Source organism: Lolium rigidum, chromosome 4 (genome assembly GCF_022539505.1).
Source record: "Lolium rigidum isolate FL_2022 chromosome 4, APGP_CSIRO_Lrig_0.1, whole genome shotgun sequence".
Taxonomy (NCBI): Eukaryota; Viridiplantae; Streptophyta; class Magnoliopsida; order Poales; family Poaceae; genus Lolium; species Lolium rigidum.
This window is the reverse complement of record NC_061511.1, coordinates 266,352,078-266,361,217: the sequence shown is the minus strand read 5'-3', so window position 1 is coordinate 266,361,217 and position 9,140 is coordinate 266,352,078. Positions and strand designations below refer to the sequence as shown.

The following is a 9,140-nucleotide window of genomic DNA, read 5'->3' as shown; positions in this document are numbered from 1 at the left end:
TTGTGCCTCTAGGGCTCCCGGGATCCGGCTTATAAAGGCGTCAGGATCTAGGGTTTACACAGAGAGTCCTAACCGGAATACAAGTCAACTAACTACGGAATATTACATTGTCGTGCACATCAAGAATCCGCCTTTCCTTATACGCCATACCGGATCCGGCTACACCTAACGGGCCAGGCCGGATCCGACTTCCAGGGTCGGTCGGTGGATCCGGCTCCTTGTTCCTGGGCTGGACTTCATCCATCTTGATCTACAACAACTGGGCCGCCCGATGGGACATACGCCACCATCACCGTCTATGGGCCACCCGGGCTTGCCGGATCTAGGCACTGTCGATGGTACACCCATGAAGTATACCCACAACAAAGCCGTTGCCCGACGCGCCCGCACCACGACGGCTCCCTCCGCCCGGCACCACATCTGCCTCCGACACGCTGGTGTTCTTGACCAAGACAGCGGCCGCTGCCGGCAGGGTAGAGATCCTACCCTCCACCAGCCTCCGATTCGAGCAAAATGCGTGGAGAAGAAGAAGATTCGAGAAGAAATGGAAGTGGCTAAGGAGCGGAGAATACGAAGTGGCCGAGGGAGGAGGGTTTTCTCCGTTCCTGATTTGGAGGGAAATGGTGGGGCGAGGGAGGTGGAGTAGCCCACGACGTTTTTATATGTCCCTTCCACTTCGGTACACGCTCGTGACCAAGTACGTAAACGACGGTACATGGAATACGTACAACACAATCACGGGCCATACGGGCCTGTACGGAGCCTACACGTATATGTTAGAAACTTGAAATTACGAAACTACCCCTGATTCTGAACAGGTATCGCACGATCTCAGCCGTTGTTGTGTTTTGACGATTCCAGTTTTTCGGAGGGGAGCAACGGAGCAGAAGTGGGCACAGAGAGCAGCACGTAAGTAAGATGCAATCTTGGTAATTGGTCGCATGGTGTAATTTAACACGGCCACTGCACTCCAAGCGGGCATCCAAGGCATACTGTCTCCCGTCCCAAGATTGCATCTGAGACTTACCATCGCCATCTGATATATGCGACCAGGCTCTGCATAGGCCCACCGGGCAGCCAGGTTATGCACACGATAACTCATGTCTCGTCCCGGTTCATTGCTAAATTAGGCTCCGCCCGCGCTCTGTTGGTTTCTTCCTAGAGCTTCTCTCCATTGACCAAAGTGCATGTATCGCTCCTACCTCTCTTCCAGCCAAAACACTACCACCACCGACTGTGTAGAGAGGCAAAAGTAGCCATGGATATCGCCCTGGGAGCTATTGGTCCTCTCCTCCCCAAGCTAGGCGAGTTGCTCGTTGGTGAGTTCTCCCTGGAGAACCGCGTGAGGAAAGGCATCGACTCTCTCCTCACTGAGTTGACCTTGATGCACGCCGCTCTTCGCATGGTAGCGAAAGTGCCACCGGACCAGCTTGATGAGGGGGTCAAGATCTGGGCTGGAAATGTGAAGGAGTTGTCCTACCAAATGGAGGACATCGTTGACGCTTTCATGGTTCGGGTAGAGGATGGTGGTGAGCCTACCAACCCAAAGAACAAGGTCAGGAAGATACTCAAGAAGGCCATGAATTTATTCAAGAAAGGTAAAGATCTTCATCATATTTCAGATGCTCTAGATGAAGCTGTTGGACAAGCACAGCACTTGGCCGAGCTGCGCAAAAGGTATGAGCAAGAGATGAGGGACGCCAGCGCTGGTGGTAGCGTTGACCCTCGTGTGATGGCTCTATACACAGATGTTACGGAGCTCGTTGGCCTTGATGATACACGGGACGAGCTGATCAAAATGTTGATAGAGGATGCTGATTGGTCAAAGCAACCATTGAAGACGATTTCTATAGTTGGATTTGGTGGGTTAGGAAAGACAACTCTTGCCAAAGCAGTATATGGCAAGATCAAAGTGCAGTTTGATTGTGATGCTTTTGTTTCGGTTTCTCAGAATCCGGACATGAAGAAAGTATTCAAGGATATTCTTTACGAACTCGATAAAGTAAAGTATGCAGATGTTCATCCAACAAGGGATGAAAAGCAACTGATTGACGAACTCATCGGGTTCCTCAAGGACAAGAGGTATATGCTTATTTTTATTATATGTCGATAATATTTTTTCTAGCAAGAGCATGAAAGTATTTTTGTTTTGCATATGCACATCATATAGCATATTGTCAGTAATTCGTATAGATCTACCGTGTGCAAGTTAACTCGTGGACTTCGGTCCAGCTCATTTTGACCTATATTATTCATAATTTAATTATTAATGTCATCCGTTGATTAATTTTTAACTAACTCCGGAAACATCCATATAGGTACCTCATTGTAATTGATGACATCTGGAGTGAAAAAGTGTGGCAATTAATAAATTGTGCTTTCTCCAAGAACAATCTTGGAAGTCGACTAATCACAACAACTCGAATTGTTGATGTCTCTGAAGCATGTTGCTCATGCAGTCATGATATTTATAGAATGAAACCTCTCTCCCAAGATGTTTCAAGAAGGCTATTCTATAAAAGAGTATTTTCTCATGAGGAAGGTTGTCCCCCTGAATTGGTGCCGGTATCCAAAGATATCTTGAAAAAATGTGGTGGGATACCATTAGCCATTATTACTATATCTAGTCTTCTAGCTAGTAATGGTCAGATAAAAACAAAGGATGAATGGTATGATCTTCTCAATTCCTTTGGCCATGGCCTTACAGAAGATCGTAGTGTGGAGGAGATGAAAAAGATACTACTATTTAGCTATTATGACCTGCCTTCTTATCTGAAGCCTTGTTTATTGTATCTACATATATTTCCTGAAGATTCCAATATCATAAGAAGTGAGCTGATATGGAGGTGGATAGCTGAAGGCCTTGTTCACAGTGAAAAAAAAGAAACTAGCTTATACGAGCTCGGAGATAGATACTTCACTGAGCTAATCAATAGAAGCATGATCCAGCCTCTAGGCATTGATGTTGAAGAAAGGGTAGAAGCATGTCGTGTACACGACATGGTGCTTGATCTCATATGTTCCTTGTCATGTGAAGAAAACTTTGTTTATATATTGGATGGCACCAATAGAAATGTGCCTAACTCGCGTAGCAAGTTTCGCAGGTTATCCATTCAAAAGAGCAAGACAGATATGGCAACGACCCGCATGCCACAATTGAGGTCACTTGTTGTTTTCACAGAAGATGATAATATTCTTAAGCATTTGCCGTGTATTAGGAGCTTTCAGGTTCTGCGGGTATTGGATTTAAATGGTTGCGCTATTTCAGATATTGGGTACGTGGCAAGTTTATTGCACTTGAGATATCTTGGACTGCAATATGCAGATGTTTGTGAGCTTCCGGTGGAAATAGGGAAGCTACGGTTTCTGCAAACTCTGGACTTAAGAGGTGCTCATGGTATAAGGGAATTGCCGTCAAGTATTGTTATGCTAAGGCATCTGCTGTGTCTGTATGTCGACGAAGGTATAAAGCTGCCGTGTGGGATGGGTAACATGGCATCCCTGGAAGTGCTATGCAGACCAATCGTGGGCCAGTTAAGTCCAGGATATTTAAACCTAGACATTGTGAAAGAGTTAGGCCAACTGTGTCAGCTGAGGGTGCTCCGGTTTGAATGGCGTAGTTTAAACGAGATATTGGGTAGAGATTTGATGGAATCGCTAAGTAATCTGCACAAACTGGAAGTCTTGGATATTTATGGCAATGGTGGACACGTCGATCTGATGCGTGAAGGCTGGGTGCCCCCTCCACGGCTCCGTAGATTAGAGTTCAAGGGATACCATGGGCCTGCAGGCTGTTTGTTCCCGACACTACCAGCATGGATTAATCCTTCATCGCTTCAAGTGCTTTCCTACTTGTATATATGGGTGGACAAAGTGGGGCCGGATGACTAGCATACTAGGGTTGTTACCAGCTCTTCGTAATCTTGACCTCATGGTAAAAGGGAGATTCAGAGAGCGGGATCCGGTGGAATATTCCGCTGTTACCGCTAATGCATACCCGTGTTTGACGAACTGCAGCTTCATCGGTATCCCGGTGGTTCCATCCATGTTTCCTCAAGGAGCTATGCCAAGGCTTAGGTACATCCACTTCAGGTTCCCAGCTATGTGGATCTCCCGTGCTGGCTTTAGCTTGGGCATGGGCCACCTCCCATCCCTTGAGGAGGTCTATGCAAGCCTGTTGTGTAAGGAAGCCACTGAGGAGGAGTCCAAGCAAGCGGAGGCTGCGCTGAGCACCACAGCGGACGACCACCCCAACCGCCCCGCCATCAAAATTGACAGACGCAAGTACATCAATTAAATGTCGGCACTTCTGGGAAATGTACACTACTTGGCCACGAAAACCTGCAAACTAATTTCGTTGTTCCGAGGTGCATGCTAACGTTCGTTCTTGTTTTCTTATCAATTTCAGGCGGAGGAAGCCAAAGCCGCACGCGCTAATCAGGTTAATTCCCCAATCATCTACTTGCTAATGTTCCTTGTTTTCTCGCTGCTCTGAGTGTTTACTAACTCTTCTATTTGTTTCTCTGTTTCAGCCGGACGCCTCGATTCATTAAATTCTGCACGCACACGTACTGCCAATGCCAACGACTTTCTCCTTAACGGTATATTAGCATCAACCTCCTTCTTATAATTTTTAGTTGGTCCATATTTCGAACGCCCCTAAGCCTAAGGTTATATGGTGCCAAGAATATTTTCTGTTTTTCATTTTTGAAGTTGTACAGAAATATTCCCGTGGGGATACAATTTTTGAAATAAATGTTATCGTAAAAATTAAAGTAAGTGTAGGGTTAAAACTGGTCTGCATATGATACATGTTTATAATATCACCATTACAATGCATAGTATCATTATGGATCATACTTTTATTATATTTAATATTTTATAGAATCTTAAGCCTATATCATTTGTTTGCCATTAAATTTTCTAATTTTACGTGCTATGATATAATATCTATCTATGATATACCACTCTCATATCTCACCTTATTAAATGTTGTGGCACCTCAGATTTTTACCAATATGGCATGCATGATAGTAGTACTACTTATGATATTTGCTTTGTAGCTAGTCTAAAGGTTAGCACCAAAACTTCTTTTTTCGAGAATCATTAGAACCAAAACTAATACAAGAATGCAAGCCCACTACACTACTATATACTACCTCCATCCCAAAGTTTAAGGCTTGTAGTATTTATAGAAAGTCAAACTATGTCAAGTTTGATCAAATTTTTACCAAAAATCATTAACATCCTAAATACATAATCAGTATCACTACATAGATAATGAAATATATTTTTATATGGTATCTACAAAATATATCATATTTTTTGATAGATTCTTCTAAAAGTTTTGGTCAAACTTTACTTGGTTTAACTTTTCAAAAAATATAAGCCTTAAGCTTTGGGATGGAGGTAGTATTACTTAATAGCTACACTAATTAGACAAAAGAATAAACTCATGATCGCATTCCAGCATAAGAATAAGTACAATAAGTTTTAATCATCTAGCTATAAGAATTAAACTAATATATTTTTATTTAGTTAAAGAAGAGAGAGTAGAAGAGAGAAAATGAGTGGGCTCTAATGCAAAATAACCCAGCTAATATATTATTATACATGTTGGCTCTAAGTTAATTATAGATAACATGACATTTTTTCGATAGAAGGGAATATATTAATATCAAAAGATACCAATTACACCCAGCCTCTGCAACAACGCAACACCCTAATGGTAGTACGGATGCACATAACTAAAAAAAAGTAAAGAAAACTAAGAAATAAAAGTCCCGCTACTGTATCTCAGGCCTAGCAACAGCAATACATCCACCACCAAGATAATACCTGAAATACAGACTCTCCAAAAAAAATGCCTCCAAGAAGGGAACAGTGCACCAGCTGTCATCGCCCAATCAAAGATCTTAGGTTTTCACCCTGAAGATAGTCCCTGCTCTCAAAACAATGCCTCCAACAAGGTCATTGCCAGGCACAACCAGTTAATGCCAGACCTTGGGTTTTCACCCTGAAAGGTAGAACTCTGAACTTCACCTGTGCTGCTGCCCCCACTTTCATACCACTGCTGCGAATCCCGAAACACTAAGCAAGTTCTTCAACAGCGTGGAGACTTGAACCTTTTTTATCTAATCCTCCACTCCCGCCTTCATGATATTCTCTGCTTCTGACTTCACCATGGACCAAAAGTCTCTTGATGTCAATACAGAACAGAGCTTCACGCCGCTCCCTCCGGAACCAAACGGTCGGAGTAAAAGCATGTGTGCGCGCGATCGAATACCGCCCGATCTTGTGAAATCCAAGCAAAAGATGCACTGTTCCATTCGTTGTCGGAGCCTTCCGAAACTCATCACTCCGGCTATATGAAGAAAGATCGGCATCCGGAACGTCTTCATCTTAGCGAAAGAAGAACCCTAGGACCACCACCATGAAAGCCAGAACGGACGGCTCCCACGCCGCCACCATGGCTAGGAACTGCGGTCCATCTTCCTCCTCCAACCCGGTCGGTGGAGGCCGACATCCGTGGGGATAGCGACTACGCACGCCCCACGACACGGAGATAGCCGGCTGCTGCCCGCCAGGAAAGCCTGACCGAGCCTCATTGTCGCCGCCTCGCGACCATGTACTTTGCCGCTGCCACCCGATCCCGCTGCCGCCCTTCTTCCCCGCCGAGTTCCGCCACACCACCGCGTCCCCTACCATGATCCGGGTGATGTAGCCGAAGGCCACCGCCACCATACCCGCCGTCCACCGTCGCCGCCCCTGAAAGACCCCGCCTCCACGCGAAGGGGAGTCCATGGGCGCGCCACCACCGCCCCTGCATGCCTTTGGCAACTGGGCGCAGCCGCCACCGCCGACCCCGACGGCAGCAGCGGCCAGGAGGAGTGAGATCAACCGCCTTTTTTCTAGGGTTTGGATTGTCACCCGGAGCCGCGAGAGATGACCCGGGGCAAAGAAGAGGGGTTTTCCCGTTGAATGCAACATGGCTTACAGCCACCAATTAATTATACCATTGAACTTATTCTAAGCTTTGCTGCAGAAACGCTAACATTAGGCGGCGGTTTTTCTTTTTGTTAGTTGTGAAGCACCTATTTGAACTCGACATGTTGCTTTTCGGACTCTGGTTGTATTTCGTTATCCAAATGATAATGAAATTAGATCCCGTGTTGGATCGCTTAGAATTTTTTTTACTATACTAGTATTAAACTTGTTCTAAGTTTTTAAACATGGATCAAGTGCTCATGTTTAATTGTTTAGCAAACAACCCAGCTGTGTTATAATACCGGTCTCGCGTACTTTGGATAAACTCGACTCCGTTTTGTGATCATAATATATGCTTCCACATGGCATTGCAGGTAGCCAGGTAGCGGGAGCTAAAGAAATTCGTCGACGACGTTTACGTACCTTGCCGGCTGCTGAACTGGATGGGTCGTGCGACATCCTCAGCACCCCCTCTGCTGCTTCCGTTTCAACTAACTAGATGACCCGGTGCGCCCGGACGCACAGGCAAATGAAAGATAATAATACAATCATAAGTTTTAAGCGTCTGTTTAGTTGTCCCCGGCGCAAAAGAAAAAAAAACGAGTCTTATTGTATCCATAAGTTTTATCCATATTGTTATATATGATTAAGATTTATTGGCTTTAAACGGTGAGACACATGGCAGGTCCTCCATTAGGAAGCAGTTGGACCGAAGAGTATACTTTGCACAAAACTACAGTAAATCAGCAATGCTTAGTATGTATTAGATGGAATATTACTGATAAGGCATGCCGCTATATTGTTGTATCGATAGTGGAAGAAGACACAATACTGAACATTATTTGATGCCAAATAGCAGAACATGTAATTATTTTCACTAACTTACATGTAAATAACACAGCAATCTCTGTTAACCTTCACAAAAAAGTAACCTACCTTAGAGCATCTCTAACAGAGCCCGTAAATCCCGCCGGAACCGAACTTTTCCGGCGGATTTACGGGTTCGGGACGAAACTGGCGCCGATCAGTGACCGAAAAAGTGCGCCGACCCGGATACAGAGTTCGGGGGCCCGAGAATTCCCCGCACGGCCCCTATTAAAAGGGATCGCAGAGTTGCGGAGGTGCGCCGGCCCGGATACGGAGTTCGGTTCGCAAACCCTACTCCCCTCCGCCGTCTTCTCTCCCTCCGCCGCCGCCAGTCCCCCGCTCTGACGAGCAATCCACGCTCTTCCAGCCACCAATCCTCCAACCGCCGCCGCGCGATGGCCTCCCGTGGAGGTGCGGGCAGCCGAGCCGCGGGATTGGGCGGCGGCGATTCGCCGCCGCGTCCGCCCGTCTTCCTCAGCGAGGCAGAGCGGCAGAAGTGGAACCGCAGCGAGGGCGCGCGCAAGAGGAGCGCTCGCCGGTGGACCAACTGGGGGCTCACGCCCCCAGGAAAGCTCGCCCGCTACGGCAACCAGGCCGAGAGCTCCTCCTCCAGGCAGTCGAGCCGCGCACCGCGGCTGCCCGTGGCGGCGAGCTTCGAGGAGGACGACCTCGTCCCCGCTTGGTCTCCAACCTTCTCCGCCGGGGACTACGTCCACGGCAGCGACGAGGAGGAGGCGGTGATGGCGCAGACGTTCGCCATCAGCGAGGCAGAGGAGAGGGCCCACTTCCGCCGGGAGGAGGCCGATGCCGTCCGCCAGGTACGTGAGTACGAGGCAGCCCGCCGGGAGGCCCGCGTCCGCAAGGTCAAGCTCGAAATAGTCGAGCTTGACAAGGAGGACGCGTGAAGACTTCACGCCGCCGACGATCTCCGCCAGCACCGGCACCGCCGCGCGCGCCATAGCTAGTAGGCCGCATTTTGCTCATTATAGCTAGGTTAGATTGCCGGTGTACCAGTAGTAATGTCAATTCCCCGCACTATGTAAGTATCGATGCGCAATCGGCGCATCTATTTCATCTATGAACTATGATCATCCCTAAAATTACCCGCGCCAATTTGAATTCCTGTTTTCAGTTTCATTTTACGGGTTCTGTTCTGCGCCACTGCGAATTTCGTCAGAACTTGTGTTTTTGGTGAACTGAACTCGCGCTTTTCGGTTTGCGTTTTTTTGGTCTCTACTAGAGATGCTCTTATTAACAAAGCAGAAGTTCATCAAAAAACGATTATA

At 46.9% G+C, this 9,140-nt stretch overlaps 1 pseudogene; it reads left to right on the top strand.

Moving 5' to 3' along the window:
- Positions 1-1,258: 1,258 nt before the first annotated feature.
- Positions 1,259-4,297, top strand: LOC124648732 (annotated as a pseudogene).
- The last annotated feature ends 4,843 nt before the right edge of the window (positions 4,298-9,140 follow it).